This window comes from Mus musculus, chromosome X (genome assembly GCF_000001635.26).
Source record: "Mus musculus strain C57BL/6J chromosome X, GRCm38.p6 C57BL/6J".
Lineage (NCBI taxonomy): Eukaryota > Metazoa > Chordata > Mammalia > Rodentia > Muridae > Mus > Mus musculus.
In genome coordinates this window covers 54,235,962-54,263,535 of record NC_000086.7, presented here as the reverse complement: position 1 = coordinate 54,263,535, position 27,574 = coordinate 54,235,962, and the positions used below count along the sequence as shown (strand labels likewise).

Sequence of the window (27,574 nt, the reverse complement as noted above, 5' to 3'; positions counted from 1 at the left end):
AGTAATCCTTCAACAAACTTTAAAAAGATAGCCTCAAGAACAGAATCCAATTCCAACTCTATCAACAAAGATAACAGGAAGCAAAATTACTTTTCCTTAGTATCTCTTAATATCAGTGGACTCAATTCCTCAATAAAACTACATAGACTAACAGAATGGCTACATAAACAAGACCAACATTTTGCTACATACTGGAAACCCACCTCAGGCACAAAGAAAGCTATTACCTTAGAGAAAATGGCTGGCAACAAATTTCCAAGCAAACAGTCCAAAGAAAAAAGCTGGAGACCTTTTGTCTTCTTTAATTTCTTTCTTCAGAGTTTTGAAGTTACTATCATATAGATCTTTCACTTCCTTAGTTAGAGTCACGCCAAGATATTTTATTTTATTTTTGACTATTGAGAAGGGTGTTGTTTTCCTAATTTCTTTCTCAGCCTGTTTATTCTTTGTGTAGAGAAAGGCCATTGACTTGTTTGAGTTAATTTTATATCCAGCTACTTCATTAAAACTGTTTATAAGGTTTAGGAGTTCTCTGGTGGAATTTTTAGGGTCACTTATATATACTATGGTATCATCTGCAAAAAATGATATTTTGACTTCATTTTTCCAATTTTTATCCCCTTGATCTCCTTTTGTTGTCGAATTACTCTGGCTAGGACTTCAAGTACTATGTTGAATAGGTAGGGAGAAAGTGGGCAGCCTTGTCTAGGCCCTGATTTTAGTAGCATTGCTTCCAGCTTCTCATCATTTACTTTGATGTTGGTTACTGGTTTGCGGTAGATTGCTTTTATCATGTTTAGGTATGGGACTTGAATTCCTGATCTTTCTAAGACTTTTATCATGAATCTAGTCGAATGCTTTTTCCGCATCTAAAGAGATGATCATGTGGATTTGTCTTTGAGTTTGTTTATATAATAGATTACGTTGATGGATTTCCTTATTTTAAACCAACCCTCCATCCCTGGAATAAAACCTACTTGGTCAGGATGGATGATTGCTTTAATGTGTTCTTGCCTGACCTAAAGGTTTACTACAGAGCAATTGTGATCAAAACTGCATGGTACTGGTATAGTGACAGACAAGTAGACCAATGGAATAGAATTGAAGACCCAGAAATGAACCCACACACCTACGGTCACTTGATCTTCAACAAGGGAGCTAAAACCATCCAGTGGAAGAAAGACAACATTTTCAACAAATGGTGCTAGCACAACTGGTGGTTATCGTGTAGAAGAAATCGAATCGATCCATTCCTATCTCCTTGTACTAAGGTCAAATCTAAGTGGATCAAGGACCTCCACATAAAACCAGAGACACTGAAACTTATAGTGGAGAAATTGGGGAAAAGCCTCAAAGATATGGGCACAGGGGAAAACTTCATGAATAGAACAGCAGTGGCTTGTGCTGTAACACCGAGAATTGACAAATGGGACCTCATGAAACTGCAAAGCTTCTGCAAGGCAGAAGACACAGTCAATAAGACAAAAAGGCCACCAACAGATTGGGAAAGGATCTTTACCTATCCTAAATCAGATAGGGGACTAATATCCAATATATATAAAGAACTCAAGAAGGTGGACTCCAGAAAATCAAATAACCCCATTAAAAATGGGGCTCAGAGCTAAACAAAGAATTCTCACCTGAGGAGTACCGAATGGCTGTGAAGCACCTGAAAAAATGTTCAGCATCCTTAATCATCAGAAATGCAAATCAAAACAACCCTGAGATTCCATCTCACACCAGTCAGAATGGCTAAGATCAAAAATTCAGGTGATAGGAGATGCTGGCGAGGATGTGGAGAAAGAGGAACACTCCTCCATTGTTGGTGGGATTGCAAGCTTGTACAACCACTCTGGAAATCAGTCTGGTGGTTCCTCAGAAAATTGGACATATTACTACTGGAGGACCGAGCAATACCTCTCCTGGGCATATATCCAGAAGATGTCCCAACCAGTAAGAAGGACACATGTTCCACTATGTTCATAGCAGACTTATTTATAATAGCTAGAACATGGAAAGAACCCAGATGCCCCTCAACAGAGGAATGGATACAAAAATGTGATTCATTTACACAATGGAGTACTACTGAACTATTAAAAGAAATGAATTTATGAAATTCCTAGGCAAATGATTGGACCTATAGGGCATCATCCTGCTTGAGGTAACACAATCACAAATGAACTCAAATGATATGTTCTCACTGATAAGTGGATATTAGCCCAGAAACTTAATATACCCGAGATATAAGATACAATTTGCAAAACACATGAAACTGAAGAAGAACGAAGACCGAAGTGTGGACACTTTGCCCCTTCTTAGAATTGGAAAAAATCACCCATGGAAGGAGTTACAGAGATAAAGTTTGGAGCTGAGACAAAAGGATGGACCATCTAGACACTACCATATCCAGGGATCCATCCTATAATTAGCCTCCAAACAATGACACCATTGCATACACTAGCAAGTGTTTGCTGAAAGGACCCTGATATAGCTGTCTCTTGTGAGACTAGGCCGGGGCCTAGCAAATACAGAAGTGGATGCTCACAGTCTGCTATTGGATGGATCACAGTGCCCCCCAATGGAGGAGCTAGAGAAAGTATCCAAGGAGCAAAAGAGTTCTGCAACCCTGTAGGTGCAACAAATTTCTTTTATGAATGATAAAATATTCTGAAGTGAAAACATAAATTTAAATAATCTTTATTGATTATAAAATTACTTGACCTCATTAGAAAAACTATTACAATAATAAAAGAGTTGAAACATTGCTACAGAGAATAGAAAAATATCACATGACTTTTTAGATTTCATTTGAACAGTTCATTAATACAGATTTTTAAAGGCTTTTGAAAATTTGCAATTTCTGGTGTTGCTTTCTCATAAAAAGAGGTAGCAAATATGCTCAATTATGAGATAAATTCAATATCAAGTTCATCAAATTAAAAATCATAGATACTTTGCAGGATACGGTTAAACCTTACTGGAGACTAGTATGGATTCCATGTTAAGCTCATGTCTCAAAAATAAAACAAAGCAAAGCAAATGTCAATATAACCTTATACATTTGTGCTTTGTATCTCTGTTTACTGATATGGAATTATCTGATGACAACAAACAAACAAACAAGCAAACCATGTTTAGTCATATAAGTGAATCCACATTGTTTGAGAGGAAAAGAAAATATCTCTCAAGCCAAGAGAGTTAAAAACTTGATGTAACAAAACATTTGCATGGTTCCAGCTACATATGTAGCAGAGAATGGCATTGATGGGTGTCAATGGAAGGGGGGCTCTTGGTCCTTTGAAGGCTTGATTTCACAGTGTAGGAGAAAGCCAGGGTAATGAGACAGGATAAACTGGGTAGGTGAGCATCCTCACAGGAGCAGGAGTAGGGAGGATGAAGTGCAGCATTGCAAAGGGGAAATCAGGAAGGGAGGTAATTGTTGAAATGTAAACAAATAAAATATCCAAATAACAATAAAGAAATGTATTGTAGCTAACATTAGAATTATATTGTACAAAACAAGTTCAAGTTTTCTTCAAAGGCTCATCAGAATAGAATGGATTGAAGAGAATTTTGAATATTTGCAATCTCTTGCCACTGATGTCTCATAGAAGGAGAAAAGAAACATGATGAATTTTAGTGTTATGCATATTTTACAAAATAAGTCACTTTAATGCTTCTGCTAAATTGTGTCTTTTCTAGTCTAAAATATAACTTACAGTTTCTATCATTTGTTTCCTTTGATACTCAGCAATTTCTTTTCTTAATTCAATTAAAGAAGTACTACATACGTTATCATTTTTATCCTCCATGTTCTTCAAATTCTAAAACACAGAAAGCTAGCTCAGTTATAATACAGGTTTCACCTTACTTTCTAAATTGGACAATTCATGTTCACAACTGAGAATTCATCAGTACTCAAATAATGTTAATTATTAATTCCAATATTCAAAAAATGTAAATTATATAAGAATAATCTGTAATGAAGTGAAATATAGCAGACATGACTACAATGTTGTTAAAGTGATGAAATTAGCATATTTCTCTAAAACAACAGTTCAATGAACTGGTAATGCCAAAAGGGAGCAAAAATGTTGTGCATTGCTTTAAATGATTTCTAGGTACTCTTGAAGCTCAAGAAGGACACATATCTAAGATAAACCTGAGGAACACAGTGAGATTTGACTCAAAAAAGAGAAGAATTAAAGTCATTTTAGCTGCACCCATCCACGGTGGTAGAATTCTGGATATAAAGATGGCTCACCTTGTGTAGGTGCTTAGTGCCAAGCCTAAAGACCTTAGTTTGATCCCTAGTATGCAAATAGTAGGAGAAAATCAATTTCTGCAAGTTGTTCTCTGACATCCACACCTGTGTACTGTGGCATGAGATTATGCACACACAAACACATTAAATAAACAAATGAATTTGAATAAATAAATCCAAATAATTTGAACTTTAGGCCATTGTCTGCTATATGCATTAAAGATGGCAAAATCAGAGCTTGCAAGAAGGTTGAACCAGTCAAATGTCTTGTTTCCCTGCCTGCCACCTGGATTTCAAGCCCTGAATGATCCTCTGAGGACACTATTATACAACAGTTTATTAAGGGCTTTTGGAGTTCTATTAGTAATAATTTCAAATGTACTTGTATTTTATACTTAATAATAATTTTAAATGTCACAATGTAATATTATAATAATCATTTCAACTCTGCCTTATCCTGATAACATGGTTTCACATATACCTGGGAGTATGGTAGCATCAGGACCCATTCTCTGTCCAGGGAGCTGGACCATGATAATGAATTTTATACTCAGGTGGTCATTAATTTTATTTCTAGTTGCCAATTTTTAGGGCACACCATTTACTTTGATACTCCCAGTACTTGAGATTTCTAAATGGTCCTCTCTGGGAGTTGGAACAGGAAGAAAACTATACAGATAGACCCCAACACACACAATCCTGATGAGTTGAGTGAAAGTATAATCTAGTCTGTGTCCACTATTTATCCAGTATAGTCCACAGAGGGCATGGTACCTGATATCTGCATTGACATTGTTTCAAGCCAAGCAGGGATGAGAGAAACTAGACAAGGGACAGATGTTTTGTTTTGTTCAAAGTGGTTTGGTTATCCACACCATTGGATCTCCTAAGTGACTACATTATAGAATCGTTGGCCCAAGTATGTGGGGCTCCCAGCAAAAGTTTAAATCACACTTCTACTAGGTAGGTCTGTTTACACCAACAAGTGAAGAATTATTTCAGTCTTGGTTTTGGTTTTGGACAGGGTCTCATTATGTAGCTCAGAGTAACCTGGAACACACTGTGTAGACCAGGCTAGCCTCAAACTCACAGAGACCTCTGACTCTGGGGTACTAGTTTTAAAGGCTCGTGTTACTACCACACCCAGCCCCAATATTTGAAGTTTTAGGGAGTCAAACCTTTGTAGCAAGACTGGGACATCTTGTCTCATGAAAAGGATTGCAGGAATCCAGTTCTTTTTTGTCTCTCCAGGCCATTGACCTTCCATATAAGTTTTTTCACATACATGTCCAAAATAGATCCTTAGCTTCTGGGCTCTAGTGTCTACCAGGACCAAAAAAAGATTTCTTGCTATGGCAGCTATGAGAAGTGGGCTAAATTTTATTTCCTAAGAAAAAGAATGGGAGGCCTGGATGTGGCTTAGTGCATTATAGAAACTCTCTTGAAATATAACACGGTCCATATGTTCATCCCCTTTACAGTCTGCCAGCCAGTTTTGTATCAGGGGTTTCTTAAGTTAGGGATACTGAAATTAGAAGGTTACCAGGTCCTTGGTTGTCAGTGTGATTCAGCAGGCTCCTTTGAAGGAGCACCATTTTTGCACTTTTCCTGCCAGGTGGTTCATAAAATGTGTTCCCAGGAGGAACAGTAAAAAAAAAAAAAAAAAAAAAAAAAAAAAAGGGGTGGGGGTTTGGGGGTGCATCTTGCCAGAGTTGAAAGATGTTTAAAAATGCAGTTATCATTTAGCCTTCATTAGCACTCAGAGACTATGTTTCTATGGTTGCACAGACATATGAAATTATTAAGACAGTGGTTTTCCTAGGTTAGAGAATAGTATCTTTTTCATCATTTGTCCCTGCCTTAGAGGACAGCTTAGGTCTTCCTGTCATTCCACTGTTGGGGAGCACTGTGTATCAATACATACTGTCTCCCATGTTGTTAGATGGAGAAGGTGATTTTGTTACACTTGAAAAGTGGATGTGGTAAATAAAGCAGGGTCCAAGTAACTCCTTGGCCCAACTGTGTCAGACAAATACAGTAGATAACTGAATAAGCAGACTGGGCCCACAAAGCAGGGCCAGGTTAAACCTAGCAAGTAGTGGCTATTTATCCTGTCCATAGAAGGTAAAGTAATGTTAATAGACACTTTCAGAACAGGTCCAGTTAGCTGCCTATTTACTCCTGATAGGGCAACAGTGACAGATATATTTCTACCTAAGTATATTACCTTGTCAAACAGTGAGTTGACTTTTTGTTGTTGTTTTTGTTGTTGTTTGTTTATTTTTTGTAGGGGGGCCATGTCTTTACAGGAACATGGCTGACTGTAAATGCAGATGCATCACAGAGAAGGAACCCTATCATGAGTGTTAAATCATGTGACCTTTGGCCCCAGGAGCTCCCTTCTCAACCAGCAGGCAGATATATCAAAGATATAATCTATTCACCCCAGCAATTCTTTTAATCTTTCTCAGCCTTTGGGATGGCCCAGGAAACCTTACCGCTTACTGAGCTTCCTAAAACTTGCAAGTTTTATTTAGTTCTGAGTTGTAGGATCCTCCATCCTCCTTATAGGAAGGAATGTGTGAGTAATTTGCTTAAAAAAAACAGTTATTTTATATGAGTACGTTTTTTTGTTTTGTTTTAATCTCATGTGTGGGATAAGGGGCTGCTTCATAATGTCTCCAGCTGCAGATAGTTTCTGTTTGAAATTCTATGGACTCTTGAGAGGATATAAATGCAAGAGCTCCTTAGATGACCTGGGGCAGCTGCTATTCCTGCTGCATCTGCTCTTGTTATGGCTGGATTAAACGAACAATGCTCTAGCTCCTGGAGCAAGATTGTGGATTTATGTGTGTCAAAGGGCAATGATAGACCTATGTTGTTGCAAGGAGAAAAACAAGTCCATAATTCAGCACACAAAGTAGGGTATTACTTTGATATAAAAACTGTTTAAGGTTAATTTATAAATAGTTGAATAGGGGCTAGGAAGTTGTCTAACTGGGTAAAGTGCTTGCACTCACAGTAAATGCTAAGAGTGCCAGCACTTGTCTATAACCCAGCCCAGGAGGAGTGAAGAGAGATAGATGCTAGGGCTCCAGGTTCAATGAGAACAACTATCTCAAAATAAGATGGATATAAATAGAGGAAGTCACCCAAGAGCTTATCTGGAATGATTAATTCATTTAAATTAGTTTAGAAAAACAATATGATTGATTTAAAAGAAAAGTTTAAATACTGAATATTTGGTAAAACAAATATTTCAATTCTTTCTATCTATAAATGAATATTTGAAATAATGAGGAATGAAGATTAACAACTTAAGAATGAATCTAAATATATTGACTCAGTTTGTTCATATTTGAGTGTTTGCATTATGGTATATTTTCAATACACATAAGATTATGTTGGATGATATATATGTTGGATCTGCCTGAATAAATAAAATACTAATACTAAAAAAAAAGAATGAACCTAAAATCAAACTTCTGTATGTTTGCTGAGCATTAAAATAGACGGCATTCTTGATTATTTATGAAGACACATGTGAATCTTGCTTAATCATTATGTAAGTTTAGGTGTCATTTATCTGAAGGCCAAGCTCAATGAAATGATGTTTTGATGACTTCATGGGAATACAAAAATCCATGTCTCAAACTAATTATTTATAGTTTTTTTTTTCAGTTGCATTCAATGTGTTAGTGTTATGTAATATGACATAGCAAGGGAGTACCTTTGTTGGGCTCATGAAATGTGTGCCCCTGAGAAATTACACCATGCAACAGACTTGGTATAAAATGGATTTCTTGGGAGAGGGGAGAGGAGTGAGGAACTGGAGAAGGGATAGAGGCACACAGACAGAAGCAAAGCCATTAGGTCAGAAAAAGTGGGACAGAGAACAGATAGAAGGGAAGCTGGGAACAAAGACAGAGAGCTCAGAAACAAGAACAATGGGAAAAGAGAGAAGGGGCTGGCCCTGGAACAGTGAGATGGGACTAATCAGTCCTTTTATCCTTCCTCACAGTTAGCAGTTTAGTTTCTTTCAAGAGACAAATATACTTTCTGTCAATGAATTTTGTAAGTGAACAGGAAATATTTTCATCTCTCAGAGCTGACAGTTTTAATTTTATATTGTTTATAGGAGATTTTTTGGGACTATTTTCTTAAGAACAATGTAAGCCAGGTATGTTGTCACATACCTGTATAGCACCTACATGGAATGCTGAACCTAAACATTCTAGACCTTCCTAGACATACAAAACATACTATGTGCCTATCTCAAAAATCAAATAAATGAAGTAAAACCAAAACAATGTGCCTTTGATATTTGTATCTTGTAACTTTGGGAACTAATAAGATAATGAATCAAAAAATGTTTCAACTATCTTTATGATTAAAAATAATTAGAAATGTTAAGGTTCAAAAAATCACTACAGGGAGGGGGAAGGAGGCACTTGGATGGAAAAGGGGACAAGGACAGGAAGAAAGGAACATGATCAGGTATTGTGGGGGTGGGGAGCAGGACTGAAGCACTGAGGACCAGCAAAAAGAATGGAAACAGGAAACTTTGTTAGGTAGTAGGTGAGAAAACCTTCTAGAATGTACCAGAGACCTGGGAGGTGAGAGAATTTTAGGATTCAAAGGGAGGGACCTTAGATGAAATGTCCTGCAGTGAGGAGAGGGAACTTATAGAGTCCTCCTCTAGGGGAGAGACAAGACATCAAGTGTAAAGTTGGGGTGGTCATCCCACAGTCAAAAGCTCTGACTCATAATTGTTACTGTCTGAAAGAACAGCAGGGACAAAAATGGAGAGAAGCCTGAGGAAAAGGAGATCCAGTGACAGGCCCAAACTGGGATCCAGCTCAAAGAGAGGCATCAAGGCCTGATACTATTACTGATGCTATGCTGTGCTCACAAAAATGAGACAATCATGACTGCCCTCTGAAAGACCTAACCAGCAGGTGAAAGAGTCAGATGCAGAAATTTACATGCAACCAATGGACAGAATCTGGGAACTCCTGTGGTTGAATTAGGGAAAAGCTGGAAGAAGCAGAGGAAGAGGGAGAACCTGTAGAAAAACCAGCAGTCTCAACTAACCAGGACCTTCCAGGATCTCGCAGACACTGAACCACCAACCAGGTAGCGTATACCAGATGATATGAAGCCCCCCACCACATATACAGCAGAGGTCTGCTGGGTCTGACCTCAGTCAGAGAAGGTGAATTTAAACCTCAAGAGACTTAAGGCTACAGGGAGAATGGATGTCTGGTGGAGTGGGATAGGATGGTGGGGACATCCTCTTGGAGATGGGTGTGGGGGAGGAGGTATGGGATGTGGAACAGTCAGAGGGTGGACAAGGGAGGGAATAAAGTCTGAACTTTTTTTTTTTTTAAATTTTTTTTGTGTGTGCCTGGGGATTTTTTTTTTTTTAAAGATTTATTTATTATTATATGTAAGTACACTGTAGCTGTCTTCAGATATACCAGAAGAGGGCATCAGATCTCGTTACGGATGGTTATGAGCCACCATGTGGTTGCTGGGATTTGAACTCTGGACCTTTGGAAGAGCAGTCGGGTGCTCTTACCCACTGAGCCATCTCACCAGCCCAAGTCTGAACTTTTAAAAAAAGATTAAAGAATAAATTTTAAATGATTCACTACATTAGTGTGGGGAAGTTCGGTAAAAAAGGACTATTTGCCACTCACTCATTTATATAGATTTTGTTTGGAATTTAATATAAAAATATCTTAACCTTAAAGAAAAAAAACAATTAAAGATGTTTAAAAATAATGGAGTTCTATTATGTCGCTAAATGTATACCACCTACTTATCTTTATAATCACATCAGTAGGGTTTAACTTCCTTCTTAGAACCATCAGAAATACAAGGATTAAAGAGCCTTTCAAACTCTGTTTCATAAGAGACAAAAAGTTAGCGGATTTTTTATTTGCTTAGAAATGTACCATCAAGTGAAAAATTTGCATGCTTCATTAGTCTCAAGATGGGAATGTAGAAGAGTACTTCAGAGTATGCTTCATGATGTCTCTTTTAAACACAGACATTCATTTTCTCAATTCACCATCTACATCAAAAAGCATATCGGAGTTGTTGGTCTCCAAGTTCATCAAACCCTAAAAAAGAAAAGCACTTCTTACTAAACAAGCTCCCAAGGATACAAATATGAAAGATTCTGTGCAAATGATGTCTAGACGTGCTATGTTTAGTGAAGCAGGATAATTATAGTGTTAATAAACTATAAGGTACATCTGAGGTCAAATTCCCAATTGATGATTTCAGGTCTTGAATAATTCCTACAAAGCCATAAGGATGTTACAGATAATATCAGTCAATTCAGACAGAAACAATTAAAAATAGTAAGTAGTTAAACTTTATGATTCCCAAAACATATTTAGTTTCCTAAGGACATTTTATGGACCATGAGCAAAATACCTTCAAGTACCTCTTATGCATGTCTTTAATTGCTTCCAAGGATTGGCTCTAACTACATTTGGACAGTTTTAATGCTTGTTCTTCTTTTTGATAATTGTTCTCCAAATGTAAAAAGAAAACATTACTATAACAATTCTGTTAATTTTGTTGTTACTGCCATGCAGCATGAACGCTAGACTAACAGTCAACCATTTAATGTATCTCCAATACTAAAATGTTACATGAGCAAAAATAATTCCATATGAAACTTAAAAGGAATAGTTTTCCACCTGATTTAACACTTTAACAAATATTATGAATAAATATACTTATAGTTTTACAGTAACATTAAATGAATTTATACTACAAATTGTGGGGTAACATTTTTTTTATAAGAATGTGTTTGCCATGCTACACATATTGGCCTTTGCCTCCCAAGTTCTTATGTTTATATGCATGCATGATGTAAACATGAACTTGGTAAAATCCTAGCCCGGGAAGTTTAACTCTAGGTAATGTTAATGCTTTTACCATAAGATGGCCTCCTTTTAATTAATAGCAGAAGCAATCCCAGGAGGTGGTTCACTACCTCATCTCTGTATCTACCCTCCACCTAAGTTGTATGTGCCATGTCATCTACTTTCTCTTCCTTTCTTAAGGATGCCTTATACTTGTTCTTTACTAAGTCCAATGTCTTCACTTGTCTCAAATATTCTCAAGAATTTCAGCAATTGTAACTGTTATTTTAAATATATGACTCTTGCTTGCTGTCAGTGTAATGCCTATACAACTAACTTTTATAAAGTTTGAGTTAGAATGATCACAAGATCATGAACAGTCTTGATCAATTAAAGATACCCTTCCTCAAAATAAAGCGTAAAAAAATGTCTGTGGACAAAGTTTGGTGGTAGATTGGTTTTCTCTAAGTTCCAATCTCAGTAATACAGCGAAGTACTAATACAAATTTCTCTTTGTACTCTTTATGTTAGCACACAACCTTGGTAATTTGCATTTTTTAAAAATTAAAGACAAGCCCTTTACACTTTTTCTCCCTGGGCTACTACATTCCTTTTTTTTTTCTTTATTCACTGTGATCAGCTTTGTACCTCACATTTCCACACAAATCATCCTGATTAAGTACAATGACCTCCACTTTGTGAAGTTTATCTTAAAAAACATGCACATTTAGATATAATGAGACAACGGATTAAAATTGGGTGTCTTCTTTGGTTGAACCCCACTGTTGTGAGAAAGTGTCTCATTGAAACTAAAGCTCATCCATTAGGCTACACCTGGTGGCTATGAAGCTCTGGGTATCTTCTTATCTCTGAACTAAATCTGAGTTTGGTGGTTATGAAATACTCACCACCCAATGAACTTTCATTTTTGTGGTAATTTGTTTTTAGTTTTGCTAATTTGTTGTTGTTGCTGGTAGTGGTGGTGGTTTGTGTGTTCATGCCTATTCAGGGAATATAAGCCCGGGTCTCCATGCCTACAGTGAAAAAGATTACCAACTAAATCATCTTCCAGCCCTGCAAATTTATCTTATTTTGCCTATTAGTAGCATATGACACAGTTAGTGATCTTTTCTTCCTTAAAAGTTTTCTTTCACTCATTGTAGTTTTCTTTCTACCAATTATTATGTTCCTTTACTAGTTCCCTCTCACCTCCCCCCCATGCAGAATTACAAGTATTGAAATACTCTGGGGGTCTGTCTTTAGACTCCTCATTTACACAGATGAGCACACCCCCTGAAATTTTATCCAGAGTTCAAGGTTTAAAAATTGCCTTCAATTGGAGTATTTATTTGTTCTATCTTTAGTCCCTATCTCTTACCTGAACTGACTCATAATGTCGGCTTCCTCAATGGCTTTTCAGGCAGGAATGGATCTCTTGTTCATTTCAAATTGAATACTTCCCAAACTATTAACCAATCAATTAAAATTTAGTTACTATGGTCATCATATCAGATCTTACTTGGAAACCATTTGATGACTACAGTAATTGGTACATTAATGGAGAGATGATTTAAAATAGTTAGTGATATTCTTTCACAGGAATATTCTGCCAGGGCTGTTGAGAAAGGTTGTTTCCATCCACTGTTGTTAGTAAATTTGTACTAAGTTTAGGAATGTAAGAACTGATTTTCCAGTTTGATTTGGTTTTCTAATATTAATAACAGAGTCCAGATGACACCAGTAAGAAAGCTTTCTCTCTCCTTTCGACTGTACCTGAGGCTGACATATTTTGCTTCCTTTTGTAGAAACTGGTAATCCTCTCTTCATCCTTCAGCAAATGTCTGCCTCTTGAAAATTTAAGATCTGGTCTACCATAAAGTGCCTAGTGGTTTTCATTTATATAGTATGTGACCATATCTCTCTGGTTTACAACTCAGTAGGACTAGAACAGAGCCAAGGATAGATAATGAAACTTGATTAAGTTTTGTGTGCCCAACACAAGGCTAGTTTCTCTATTCCTACATGATACATAGTTATACTAGGTTAATTATAAAGGTAGTTATGATACAAACCACTGATTTTTCTTGCTGTTCATTGAAATTCTGGACATCCATATCAAACTTCTGAAATGTAGTTTTATACTGCTCACACGACTTGTTGTTGATCATCTCCCTGTAAAGCAAAGTAATGATATCAATCATATTTCAAACCAATATGAAAAAGAACATTTAAAACAAATTAAATTGACCATTTCATAGTAAAAAAAAAAAAAAAGCAGTATAAAGTTATCTAATGGGAAATCAGCATAGAATTTTCCCTAAAAGATTATCAGAGAAGTCTTATATTATGTTCTAGCTTTTGAAAATTAAATACATTCTAATACATATATATCTTATTTTAGAAAATTGACTGTATTTCAAAGTATTTTTTTCATTATTTTCTACCAATATAAGGTCTAATTTATTTTCCTATATTGATTCAGTTAAGAATTTGTGCAAACCATGTAGAGACTGCCATATCCAGGGATCCACCCCATAATCAGCATCCAAACGCTGACACCATTGCATATACTAGCAAGATTTTATCGAAAGGACCCAGATGTAGCTGTCTCTTGTGAGACTATGCCGGGGCCTAGCAAACACAGAAGTGGATGCTCACACTCAGCTAATGGATGGATCACAGGGCTCCCAATGGAGGAGCTAGAGAAAGTACCCAAGGAGCTAAAGGGATCTTCAACCCTATAGGTGGAACAACATTATGAACTAACCAGTACCCCTGAGCTCTTGACTCTAGCTGCATATGTATCAAAAGATGGCCTAGTCGGCCATCACTGGAAAGAGAGGCCCATTGGACACGCAGACTTTGTGTGCCCCGGTACAGGGGAACGCCAGGGCCAAAGGGGGGGAGTGGGTGGGTAGGGGAGTGGGGGTGGGTGGGTAAGGGGGACTTTTGGTATAGCATTGGAAATGTAAATGAGCTAAATACCTAATAAAAAATGGAAAAAAAAAAAAAGAAAAAAAAAAAAAAAAAAAAAAAAAAAAAAAGAATTTGTGCAAAACATAGGTCAATTAAAATATACCAATTTTCTGCATATGTAATTGATCCTTTTCCATATTGTTAAACATAATAAACCATACATTACATTTCTAAGATTTTGTGCAAGATTTCTTTGTTTCCACAATAATTGTTAATCAAAATTTAAAATCTCATTAACAGCTACTTAAAGTAGAAAATAATAATTTTCACAGACTTCTAAGAGTTAGATTTAGTTTCCTTCAAGGCATGAAGTTATAAGGTTAAATGCTTAGACAAAATCAAAGTCACACATTTTTACTAAAGGCTCAAACATGACTTTTTTTAAACTTCAGTCACATATAATTTTTAAAACGATACAAGTGTGACCCTACAAAACTAACAACTCTACCTCTCCCTTTTGTTCATTTGCCAAAGTTGTTCTAACTTCTGGTTGCTTCCTTTGAAAGAATCTTTGATATAAGTTTCCATGTGTTTTCTCTTTATGTGACTCCAGGTCTAAGGTATCTGAAATAATCATCTGATATCTATGGGAAACAGGCATATATGTGCTGCACATATATGCCTGCAAGCAAAACACTAATACACATAAATAAGTCTAAAAAATAGGTATTAAGAACATTGTTAACTAAGTCATGGAAGACGTTTTGGTCTATGATCCTAGTTTAGGAATCTTAAGCAGGATATGTCCAGTGTATAGGACAACGTAGGTTACATGGCAAAATTTAGGCCAGCTTGAACTACATGGTGAGACCATATCTCAAAGACAAATTATTGTCTTCTAAGAAAGCTCATGTAACATTCAAAAATATATAATTTAAAACAGATTATTTGAGATCTGAGTATCAATCTCTCACTGGTTAGTAAAGTTGTCTTTACTTTCAGTTATGTAATTCATTTAAAAAAACAAAAACAAGACAAAAAAAAAACAAAAACAAAAACAAAAAAGCAGTGAGGGGATTGGAGAGATGATTCATCAGTTAAGAGCACTGGTTCCCTTCCATAGATCTGAGATTAGATTCCCAGCACCTCTAACTTTGCTCACAACCTATAACTCCAGTTCCAGGGGATTCAATGCCTTCATCTGGTCTCCTCAGTTACCAGACATACAAGCTGTGAGCATACACACATGCAAGCAAAACAAACATACCCATAAAATGAAATTTTTAAAAAAAGGAATAAGGGTTCTATTAAAGAATTCTTTTTTGCACTGTGCCATATAAAGAAAGAAGCACAGAGGAGTCCTAGAAAAGAAACTGACTTAATATAAAATTAACACTGGGTCACATAAAAACTGTTGCATGTACAGAATTTGTATACATATCACTTAGCTTTGCATACATGGAACAGTAAAAATGTTTACATCATTTTTGTTCCCCTAAAAATCCCTTTAAAGCAGTTACAAAGATGCCTCAGTAGTTTAGAGGGTTTACTCTGAAAGGAGGAGGTTCGCAAGTTTGAATCTACTACCCATCTACAAAAGCCACCATTGATGGTTGCTTTTATATTAGCAGTACTGTGTTAGGCAGAGTGAGAATTCCTAGGACTTGCTGGCTGCTTGTCTAGCTGCATGTTTAGTGACAGAGCATGTCTTAAGGGAATAAGGTAGAAAGTAATAGAGCAACAGCCAACAATCTCCTCTGCCCTCCACATATGTATACATGTACCACAGACACAAACATGCAAAAAAATAAAATAAAAATGAAGTTTCATTAATGTCACACCTCTTCAAAAAGCACCATTTTCACCTCTGTACCATAGGAAAAAAATAAGTCCATTGGGCTAAATCAAAAATATTTGCAAGAGTCTGTGTCATGGGTAGACCTTGTGTGCTGACTCTGCACCTAGTCTCACAATACCAACAGGAAACTCAACTCCCAGGTGCTCTAGCACTCCCAAGATCACAAGAATGGCTTTAACATCAGGAGTAACTGAGTCCCCAAGGATCCAGGGACACAGGAACTCCTGCCTTGCCAGATGCATCCCCAACATCTGGAGTAACTCAGTCCCAAAGGATCCAGGGACACAGGCATTCTTGCCTTGGCAGTGGCATGGTTCCCTTCTGGTCTGAAACTATACCTGGATCAGACCTGGGGTACTGCCTTTGTACCCACTCTTAAAACACCCAGAAGGAGCTCAACTCTCGGGTATCTGAAATGCCCAAGATCACAGGATCACAGAAGAAGCTTGACTCCACGGAGATCAGAAAAACCAAGGGAAACTCGAGTTCTGACAGAAGATCACAGCTGAGGGCACAACATCTTTCCCAACACCCTGTGTATCTGACACCCCCCACATAAACCAGGGAAACAAAAACACCCTCCCAGACAGAGGCATGGGTTCCGTGCAGCTTGCATCTGTGTCCAGAGAAAAACTAGTGACTTGGCACCCCACCAAATCTTGCCACACCAAGAAAAATCTTAACTCCCGGGAGCTCTGACACAGGATCTCATGAGATTGGTTATACCAGGTTTTGAGGATCCAAGAGGCAACTTGACTTCCAGGAGCTCAGACATACCCAGCATATCAGGATCCCAGGATTCCTGGATCCCAGAGACAGCTGGACTCTGATGAGTTCTGTCACAACCAGGGTTACAGGAGGGAGAAGCTCCAGTCAGAGACTGCAAGGGAAAGTAGTACCAAAGAAAATGAGATGGTGAGTGGTAAGCACAAGAATATAAGCAATAGAAACCAAGACTAGTTGGCATGATCGGAACACAGTTTGGCCACCACAGCAAGTCCTGGATAGCCCAACAAATTGGAAAAGAAAGATTCAGATTCAAAATCACATCTCAAGATGATGATAGAGTTCTTTAAGAACAAAAATAGTTCCCTTAAAGAAATACAGGGAACACAGGTAAACAGCTAGAAGCCCTTAAAGAGTAAACACAAAAGTCCCTTAAAAAATTAAGGAAAACACTATAAAACAGTGAAGGAATAGAACAAAACCCATTTAGTATCTAAAAATGAAAATAGAGGTAATAAAAAATCACAAAGAGATGAAACTGGAGAAAGAAAGAAAAAAAAAACTTAAGAGAAATAGATGCAAGCATCTCCAACAGAATACAAGAGATAGAATAGAGAATCTCAGGTACAGAAGATACCATAGAAAACATTGACACAACAGTCAAAGAAAATGAAAAATGCAAACATCTCCTAACCCAAAACATCAAGGAAATCCAGGACAAAATGAGAAGACAAATCCTAAGGAAAATAGGTATAGACGAGAGAGAAGATTCACAAGTCAAAGGGCCAGCAAATATCTTCAACAAAATTATAGAATAAAACTTCCCAAATCTAAAGAAAGTGATGCACATGAACATATTAGAAGTCCAAATAAACTGGACCAGAAAAGAAATTATTCCCCAAACATAATAATCAGAACAACAAATGCAATAAAGAAAGATAGACTGTTAAAAGCAGTAAGAAATTCAGCAAAGTGGCTAGATATAAAATTAACTCAAACAAATCAGTAGCTTTCCTCTAATCAAAGGATAAACAGGCTGAAAAAGAATTTATGGAAACAACACCCTTCACAATAGTAACAAACTATAAAACCTTGGTGTGACTCGAACCAAGCAAGTGAAAGATCTGTTTGACAAGAACTTCATGTCTCTGAAAATAGAAATTGAAAATCTCTGAAGATGTAAAGATCTCCCATGATCATAGATTGGCACAATTAATTCAGTAAAAATGGCCATCTTGCCAAAAGCAATCTATAGATTCAATGCAATCTCCAACAACATTCAATCTAAATTCTTCATAGAGATATAAAGAGGAATTTGAAAAATCATTTGGAATAACAAAATTCCAGGATATAAAAAAATATTCTCAACAATAAAAGAAGTTCAGGCGGAACCATCCCTGACCTCAAGCTGTATTATAGAGAAATAGTGAGAAAAATGTATGATAATGGTACAGAGACAATGACTTTGTGAAATTCACAGGCAAATGGATGGATCTAAAATATATCATCCTGTGTGAAGTAACCCAATCCCAAAAGGACAAACATGGCATGCACTCACTGATAAGTGGATATTAGCCTAAATGCTCAGAATACCCAAAATGTAATTAACAGAACATGAAGCTCAGGAAGAAGGAAAAATAAAGTGTGGGTGTTTCAGTCCTTCTTAGAATGGGGAACTATATACTCCTGGGAGGAAATATGGAGACAAAATACAGAGCAGAGACTGAAGGAATGGCCATCTAGAATCTGCCTAACATGTAGATCCATTCCATACACAGACAGACAACAAACCCAGCCATGATTGTGGATGCCAACAAGTACTTGCTGACAGGAGCCTAATAATGTTGTCTCCTGAGAGGCTCTTTCAGAGAAAAGAGGCTGATGCTCATAGCCATCCATCAGACCAATCATAGGGTCCCCAGTGGAACAGTTAGAGGAAGGACTGAAGGAGCTGAAGGGGTTTGCAATCTTATAGGAAGAACAACAATATGAAAGAACCAGACCACCCCCAGAGCACCCAGGGACTAAGCCACCAACCAAAGATGGGGTCCAATGGCTCCAGCTGCATATATAGCAGAGGATGGCCTAGTCAGACATCAGTGGGAGGAGAGGTCCTTGGTTCTGTAAAGGTTCGATGTCCCAGTGTAGGCAAATACGAGTGTGGGGAGGTGGGAGTGGGTGGGTGGGAAAAACCCTCATAGAAGCACAGAGAGGTGTAATGGAATAGGGAGTTTCTGGGGTGAAACCAAGAAAGGGCTATTACTTGAAATGCAAATAAAGATAATATCTAATAAAAATAAAAATGAATTAAAATAAAAATAATTACAAAAATAGGAATAACTCATTAAGATATAATATAGTATATTAACTAATATTTCCTAATATGTAAATTATGTTAATACTATATAGTTTCAAACAAATTATATATCTAAAATGTACCTTCAAATTTTCCCAGAATATTTTGTACTGGATATCTGTGAAGTAATTCAAGTTCTAAAAATTAAGGATGATGGGGATACAGTTTGATGGCTCAGCTTTTGTCCTACAAGCAGGATGATGAGAATTTGACCCACAGCACTACACCCTCCAAGAAAACCACTCAAATTACAGATTAATATTACGGAAACATTGTTTGTAATATACATCACATTCCAATTATTAATACAGATTACTTGCTATACAATCAATTAAAATTTTCTGGAAGTACTTACACTAAGAAGGAAATAATAAGTTTGAACATATTACCGTGTATCTCCAACTATTTCTTCAGGAATTTCATTCTCATCATCATGAGTTACTGGATTCTGTACTGGGTTGATAATAAAACATGATATTAAAACAATTATTTTATTTTGCAAATTTCAATGAAATACTTTGTGATCATTCAGGCATAGTGCCAACATTAGGTTTCAAACAGATCTATTATTTGTCTAGAACTTAAACAAAATGAAGTAATGTCTAATTGTCATCTAAAATATGTTTTAAGTTCTTTATTTACATGTTGTGTTTAAAGACAAGAGATACAATATGAGATTTTCAATCTCCTTTACAAGCCTAATTAGAATAACTGAGAAAAAAAGGAAGTGTAACATCAATGCACAACATTAAATATCTGGTACCTTCCATAAGATCCAATTTTGAAGCATTCCCATCTTGCTGTTCACCACTTAACAAATTCCTGTTTTCTATTGGTGTCTCTACAGAACTTGCAAAACGCTGCCATTCCTCTGAGAAACTTACGTTTTCTGATTTAAAATAAAAATGAATAAATAAATTTTCTCAAGCCATTTGAATCCAAAAAATTATTTAAACTAATAAAATTGAAATATAAAATAACATTAAGGAATGATTTTTATAAAAAACAGTACTTCGTAATTGCATGAAGGGTTTAAAGATAAAACCATATTTCTATTACCCTCTTATTTAATCCAAAAGACTTTAGTATTTGAATATGGAACACAATAGTTGCCTTCAAAAATAGCCATTATTAACCTTGTCTTTAATATATACAAATTTTTACAAAGAATTATTTAAGTTGAATAAAGTATCTTGGGCTTCCTTACTATAAAGGACTAAGAGGTTGTTATTTTTCAATTTAAAAACTCTCTCTCTCTCTCTCTCTCTCTCTCTCTCTCTCTCTCTCTCTCTCTCTTTCTCACACACACACACAAAAACGCTATGGTGGCTTTAACTGTGACTTCAATTTGGTTTATATCTAATCATAGGAGGATCTGCATTTTGGTCCGATTCCTGCAGGTTTTTGATAAAATTGAGCAACTTTGTCTGCATTTCAATCTCCAAATAAAATCATAGTTCTTATTATCACAAGCAAGCTCCTCAATCTTTTTCATTGCAATACAAATCTAAAGCAAGTGTAAATTATAAAGTTCTGCCTGGCTGGACATATATTTTACTGCTACAGCAAGAAACTCTGGTTTCAATCTTCAACAATGAAAATAAAATTAAAAAAAAATAAAGCAGGTATGTTCCCTCAGGCCCCAGTACATTTGTAAGGCTGAGGACTTCAGTTTCAAGGCAAGTCCAAGCTGCACATGAGGTTTCTGACACTCCTGAGGTACAAAGTTAGAGCTCACTTCCCTAAACCAAAACAATGCATAAATAAACACAGCCCGGCCTGAATTATGTCTGAAGACCCAGAACTTCTCAGGCTGAGAGGAGCCTCTGGTTTTGGAGGCAGTTTGGGGCCTATATATACAAATTTCGGCAATCTGGCCTTTCAATACCAGGTAGAGGAAAATGAAGACTGGTCTTCAGTTTGTTTTTCATGAACTCCTGGCAGGCAGCAGCAGCAACAACACAGAAAATGTTCTAGTCTGTTTCCACCACTAATCGACCTCCAGTTTACTCACACCTCACATCCCCAGGCCCCAAAAAGACTTTCAGGGTCTCCAAATCCCTGGACTTCCTGCTTTCTGCTAGGTGCTGTCTGTTTAAACTCCTGCCCTTAGCGAATTTCTCTGTTTTTCTCCACAGAGGTCTAGGTGGGTAAAGTCGATTGTGAACCCAGAAGTGGTATAATCCAGGGTCCAGTAAGGCTCACCTCCTCTCCTTACTCCTGAAGTAACACCTCTGCCCCAACACCTTCACCCCACCTGGACCCACAGCTGAAGCATAATTAACCAACTTTCAACAGGTCACTGACTACCTCCACAGAGACTTCTCCCTACCATGCTTCCTCAAGAACTAGTCTTGGTAGCCACCACAAAGCATACTGGTAACAGGGTTTGGACAGTGGGAAAACAATCTCAGACATGACCCTTGCTGATTGGCTGTATTTGCACAAGCATACTCAATGTGATATAGGCTCTATCAGACATCTGTCATTGAACTAGCAAAAAAAGAGCTAGTATTTTAGCTGCCACTGCTACACAGAAGCCTTCCTTTTTCAAAGGTTGCAATACTAACTTGAAAGATAAAATAAAATGAACCCCAAAGAAGACTCTCCTACTTTGTTTCAGTCGAAGGGGCTGTTGTGTGCAATTCTGATTTGTTTTATTATTGTGCATGATTGTATTTGTTCAACATGCATGTTTTGTGCTCATAGAAACTAGAACAGGATGCCAAATCCCCTGGTTCTAGAATTACAAATGGCTGTGCACCATTATGTGGGTCCTAGGAACTAAACCTTTGTTCTCTCCAAGAGCAACAAGGGCTCTTAATTTCTAAGCCATCTTTCCATCCCTGTCTTGTGCATGTTTTAGGGTATGCTGGATCATTTCTCTCGATAGGTGTTTATTTTTACTATACAGTGGACATTATAAAAACATAACACTTTCCTAATATTTTCTATTTCCAGAAAAAGAAGAAAAAAAACACCATAATTTTAATGGATTGTGTAAATCATAAAAAGAGATTCAGCAAAAATGATGTGTATACGTTTTAGTATATGTTTGCATATGGAGTCTAGAAATGGACATCGACTGTATTCTCAATCATATTCCAACTTACACACACACACACACACACACACACACACACACATATATATATATATATATATATATATATATATATATATATATATATATATATATATTTGTTTTTTTGAGACAGGGTTTCACTGTGTAGCCCTGGTTGTCCTGGAACTCACCCTGTAGACCAGAGTGGCCTCATACTCAGAAATCCCTCTGCCTCCCAAATGCTGGAATTAAATGCATGTGCCACCACTGCCTGACCCAACTTAAATCTTGAGACAGAGTCTCTCTGAATCTGCAGCTCACCAATGTATCTAGCCTGGCTAGCCAGCTAGCTGTTTCTACCTACTCAGCACTGGGCTGCAGCCTGAATTTTTAAAGTGATTGTAAGTGACTGAATATCGATGCAAAAATACACAATAAAAGCTTTGTAAACCGAATCAAAGAATATATCAAAATGATCATCCATCATGATCAAGTACACTTCATCCCTGTGATGCAGGGGTGGCTTAATATATGGAAATCTATCAACTTTATCCAAAATAGAAACAAACTCCAAGACAAAAAATCATGATCATCTCATTAGATGATGAGAAAGCATTTGACAAAATACATCACCCAGTCATAATAAAAGTCCAGGAAAGATCAGGAAGTCAAGGCCCATAATTAAACATAATAAAAGCAATAGAGAGCAAACCTGTAGCCTACATCAAAATAAAAGGTTAGAAACTTGAAGCAATCCCACAAAAATCAGGGACTAAACAAGGCTGCCCCCTTTCTGCCTACTTATCCGCTATAGTACTTGAAGTCCTAGCCAGAGAAATTCGAAAACAAAAAGGAGATCAAGGGGATTCAAATTGGAAAGGAAGAAGTCAAAATATCACTATATCCAGAAGATATGATAGCATGTATCAGAGACCATAAAAATTACACCAGAGAAATCCTAAATCTGATACACAACTTCAGTGCAGTAGCTGAATATAAAATTAACTCAAACTTATCAGTGGCCTTTCTATATTCAAAGGATAAAGAAGATGAAAAAGAAATTAGGGAAACAACACCGTTCACAATAGTCACAAATAATATAAAAAACTATGATGTGACTCTAAGTGAGGAAGTGAAAGATCTGTATGATAAAAACTGTAAGTCTCTGAAGAAAGAAATCAAAGACCTCAGAAGATGGAAAGATCTCCCATGCTCAGGAATTGGCAGGATTGATGTAGTAAAAATGGCTATCTTGTGGAAAGCAATCTACAGATTCAATGCAATCCCCATCAAAATTCTAACATAATTTTTAACTGAGTTAGAAAGAGATATTTGCAAACACATCTGGATTAAAAAAAAAAAAACACCTAGGACAACAAAAACTATTCTCAACAGTAAAAGAACCTCTGGTGGAATCATGCCTGACCTAAAGTTGTACTACAGAGCAATTGTGATAAAAACTGGATGGTACTTGTATGGCAACAGACAAGTAGACCAATGGAATAGAATCAAAGACACAGAAATTAACCCACACACCTATGGTCACTTGACTTTGACAAGGGAGCTAAAACCATCCAGTGGAAAAAAAAACATCATTTTCAACAAATGGTGCTGGCACAACTGATGCTTATCATGTAGAAGAATGTGAATTGATCCATTTCTATCTCTTTGTACTAAGGTCAAATCTAAGTGGATCAAGGAACTCCACATAAAACCAGAGACACTGAAACTTATAGAGGAGTAAGTGGGGAAGAGCTTCGAAGATATGGGCACAGGGGGGAAATTCCTGAGCAGAACAGCAATGGATTGTGTTATAAGATTAAGATTAGACAAATTTGACCTTATAAAATTGCAAAGCTTCTGTAAGTCAAAGGACACTGACAATAGGACAAAACAGCAACCAATAGATTGGAAAAATCTTTACCAATACTAAATCAGATAGGGGACTATTATCCTATATATATATAGTCAAGAAGCTGGACTCCTGGAAATCAAATAACCGTATAAAAAATTTGGGACAGAACTAAGCAAAGAATCCTCAACTAAGGAATTCTGAATGGCTGAGAAACACCTAAAAATGTTCAACATCCTTAATTATCAGGGAAGTGTAAGTCAAAATAACCGTGATATTCCACATCACATGAGTCAGAATGCCTAAGATCTAAAGCTCAGATGACAGCACATGCTGGTGATAATGTGGTGAAAGAAGAACACTCCTCCATTGCTGGTGGGATTGCAAGCTGTTACAACCACTCTGGAAATCAGTCTGGTGTTTCCTCAGAAAATTTGACAGAGTTCTACTGGAAGATTCAGCAATAATCCTCCTGGGCATATTTCCAGAAGATATTCCAACTTGTTATAATGAACCATGCTTCAGTATGTTCATAGCAGCCTTATTTATAATAGCAAGTAGCTGAAAAGAACCCAGATGTCCCTCTTCAGAGGAAGGGATACAGAAAATATGGTACATTTACATAATGAATTACTGCATAGCCATTAAAAATAATGAATTCATGAAATTCTTAGACAAATGAATGCATCTGGATGATATCTTCCTAAGTGAGATAGCCCAATCACAAAAGAACGCACATGATATGCACTCACTGCTATGTGGATATTATCCCAGAAGCTCAGAATAACCAAGATACAATCTTCAAAACCCATGAAACTCAAGAAGAAAGAAGACCAAAATATGGATATATTTTTCCTTCTTAAAATGGGGAAAATACCAATGGCAGGAGTTACAGAGACAAAGTTTTGAGCTGAGACTGAAGGAATCCAGAGACTGGCTCACTAGGAGATCAATCTCATAAACCACCACCAAAGCCAGACACTATTGAAGATGCCAACAAGAGCGTGTGAACAGGAGACTGATATAGCTGTCTCCTGAGAGGCTCTGCCAGTGCCTGACAAATACAGAAGAGGATGATCACAGACATCCATTGGACTGAGCACAGTGTCCCCAATGATGGACCTAGAGAAAGTACCCAAGGAACATGAGAGATTTGCAGCCCCATAGGAGGAACAACAATATGAACTGACCAGTACCCCCAGAGTTCCATGGGAATAAATCTCCAATCAAATAAAACAGATGGTGGGACTTACCACACCACTTGCCTATGCAGGAGAGGATGGCCTAGTCAGTTATCAATGGGAAAAGAGACCCTTGGTCCTGTAAATGTACTATGCCCCAGAATTAGGGAATGCCTAGGCCAGGAAGTGTGAGTGGGTATGGCGGAGAGCAGGGGGAGAGGGGAGAGGAGAGGGGATTTTCAAAGGGAAAATAGAAAAGGGAATAATATTTGAAATGTAAATAAAGAAAATATATGATAGAAAAAAGGAATGAAATAATTTATTTGCAGGTTTTATAAAATAAATACCCTTTCTGCTAACATATAGGAAAAACATCAGGTCTTTTCCTGGGGTAAAATCATAGCTAGTTATTGTTTCTAAACATATTGTGACTACAGCGCCAAGAGTACGTATATGTGCTGCTAAAACTCAGGTATAGGAATATATAGATATAGGTAAAATTAGAAAGGAAGTATATGAAAACTCTTAGCAAAGAATTCTTCAATTTCAGGTGACTAACTTAAAGTCTAAATAACTGCAGGACACAATACCCAACACTGAATATACTAGACCTTCAGAATGAGCCTCCTCCAAAAAATTTACGTCATCTTCTTCATCATCATAGTCAAGAAGTAATAAGTAACCGTCCTTTGGTATCGCCCACAGTTTCTTAAGAGCCATTTTTCTCTTAAGCACTCAGATGTCTTCTTAGTTAAAAAAATAAAATAAAAAGGAAAAAAGAAAAAAATTAGTTATCTGAATCCAAAGGTATCATTTTAATAGTTAAAAATGTCAAAAGGTCAAATAATTATCTTAGCTCAATGAAAGATTGTTTCTTTTGTTTTATAACAGTTATATTTTTAATAATTTGTCTTTATCAGGGCATTTTGTATACATATTCCATATGGTGGCATATATATATATGTATATATATTCAATATGGTGACATATATATATATATACATATATACGTGTATATATGTATATATATATTTATATGTATGAATGTATATATATGTGTGTGTGTGTGTGTGTGTGTGCTTCCCATTTCTGTTTCCTCCATGTATCCCATTTATCATGTCCTTCTCCCTCCCAAATTTGTTTTAAAATCTTCTTTAACTTACTTAACTTAGTTATTTAAAAACCTCCTTTAGAACCAAAGTTAACAATCTGCCATTTCTCAGTATTAAAAAGGCAAAAACAGGCTAGCCTTTAATATGTGAGTCCTCCCCTTCCCACCAAAACAATGAGCAAAACGTGTTTGCATGCAACCTTTGAGGCATCTGAATTTTGGTACTATCCCCCAAAGATTCTTTTTAAACAATACATCACCAATTCTGTTTCTCAGTGTATCTCAGTATTAAAGTAAACTCACAGTACTATGCAGAAAGATAATGAACTTGGTAACTATATATCCATGTCAAGAAACCCCAATGCTCAGTCTACAACGAACAATCACCATCGCCACCCACACAGAAAATTCTTATATTGGAGAAATTTGGGATTGGGGGAAGCCCAGGATTTCAAACATCTATAGATTGCAAGTTCAAAGCCAGCCCAAGCCAGGCCAGCCTGAGCTACAAAGGAAGATCCCATTCTACGGAACTAAAATTGAGAGAAAAAGCTGAACTTGGTGGTCCAATCTTTAATCCCAATACATGGGCGATTGAGATAGGAGAATCTTTGGTCTGAATCCATCCCAGATTACTTATTAAACTCTTTCAATGTCTCCTCTTCTTCTTTACTTTCATTCTTCCTATGCCACTTCCCTGTCTGCAATGTCCATACAGTCTGTACCAAAGGAACACACCATAGAGAAGACAACGAAGAGAGAGGAATCCTCAGTGTGTTTCTAATGGTTCTCGGACAGCACACAGGACAAGTGCCAAGGCTCCTCACCCAATGGCTCCCTGCTCCCCTGACCGCCAGTCCTGCAGCCAGCTCTCTGATCCTATCCCGGGGACCCAAGATTGTGTCCACCTAGGATTCACAATTCTCTAAGGCCCTGGGCTGTTCAATCCTCTGCCATGAATACAGTAATCCACCTTCATTTTACCCTCAGAAGCCATAGAAATGGCGATGAGGAGGCTTTTCCCCACAGAGTGGCCTCCTGGGCCTGAGATGCCCTGTCACACCTTGATTAACTGTCCAACAACCCTGACCAGAGCCGATAATCACTTACAGGTTATCTCAGAGGTGAACACCTTCACAACTGCACCCTTCCACGCTCAGCTCCTCAATGGTAAAAAAACCGTTGTCAGCAACGATGCCCGGACAGAGGATTCTGAGGACCCTTTGTGATGCCAGCTGGAGAAAATAGGTCTCACCCAGGGACTGCGCTGATTGGCTGAATATACCCTGCACATACGTACATGGAGTACCAGACACCATCACTTCTAAGGGAGTTTTTAGGAGGTGGGAATGAGTTACAACT

The 27,574-nt window shown here is 37.1% G+C and overlaps 1 pseudogene; it reads right to left on the bottom strand.

The window, feature by feature from the left end:
- Positions 1 to 10,185: 10,185 nt before the first annotated feature.
- On the bottom strand, positions 10,186 to 27,343 carry Gm14598 (annotated as a pseudogene).
- Between the last annotated feature and the right edge of the window lie 231 nt (positions 27,344 to 27,574).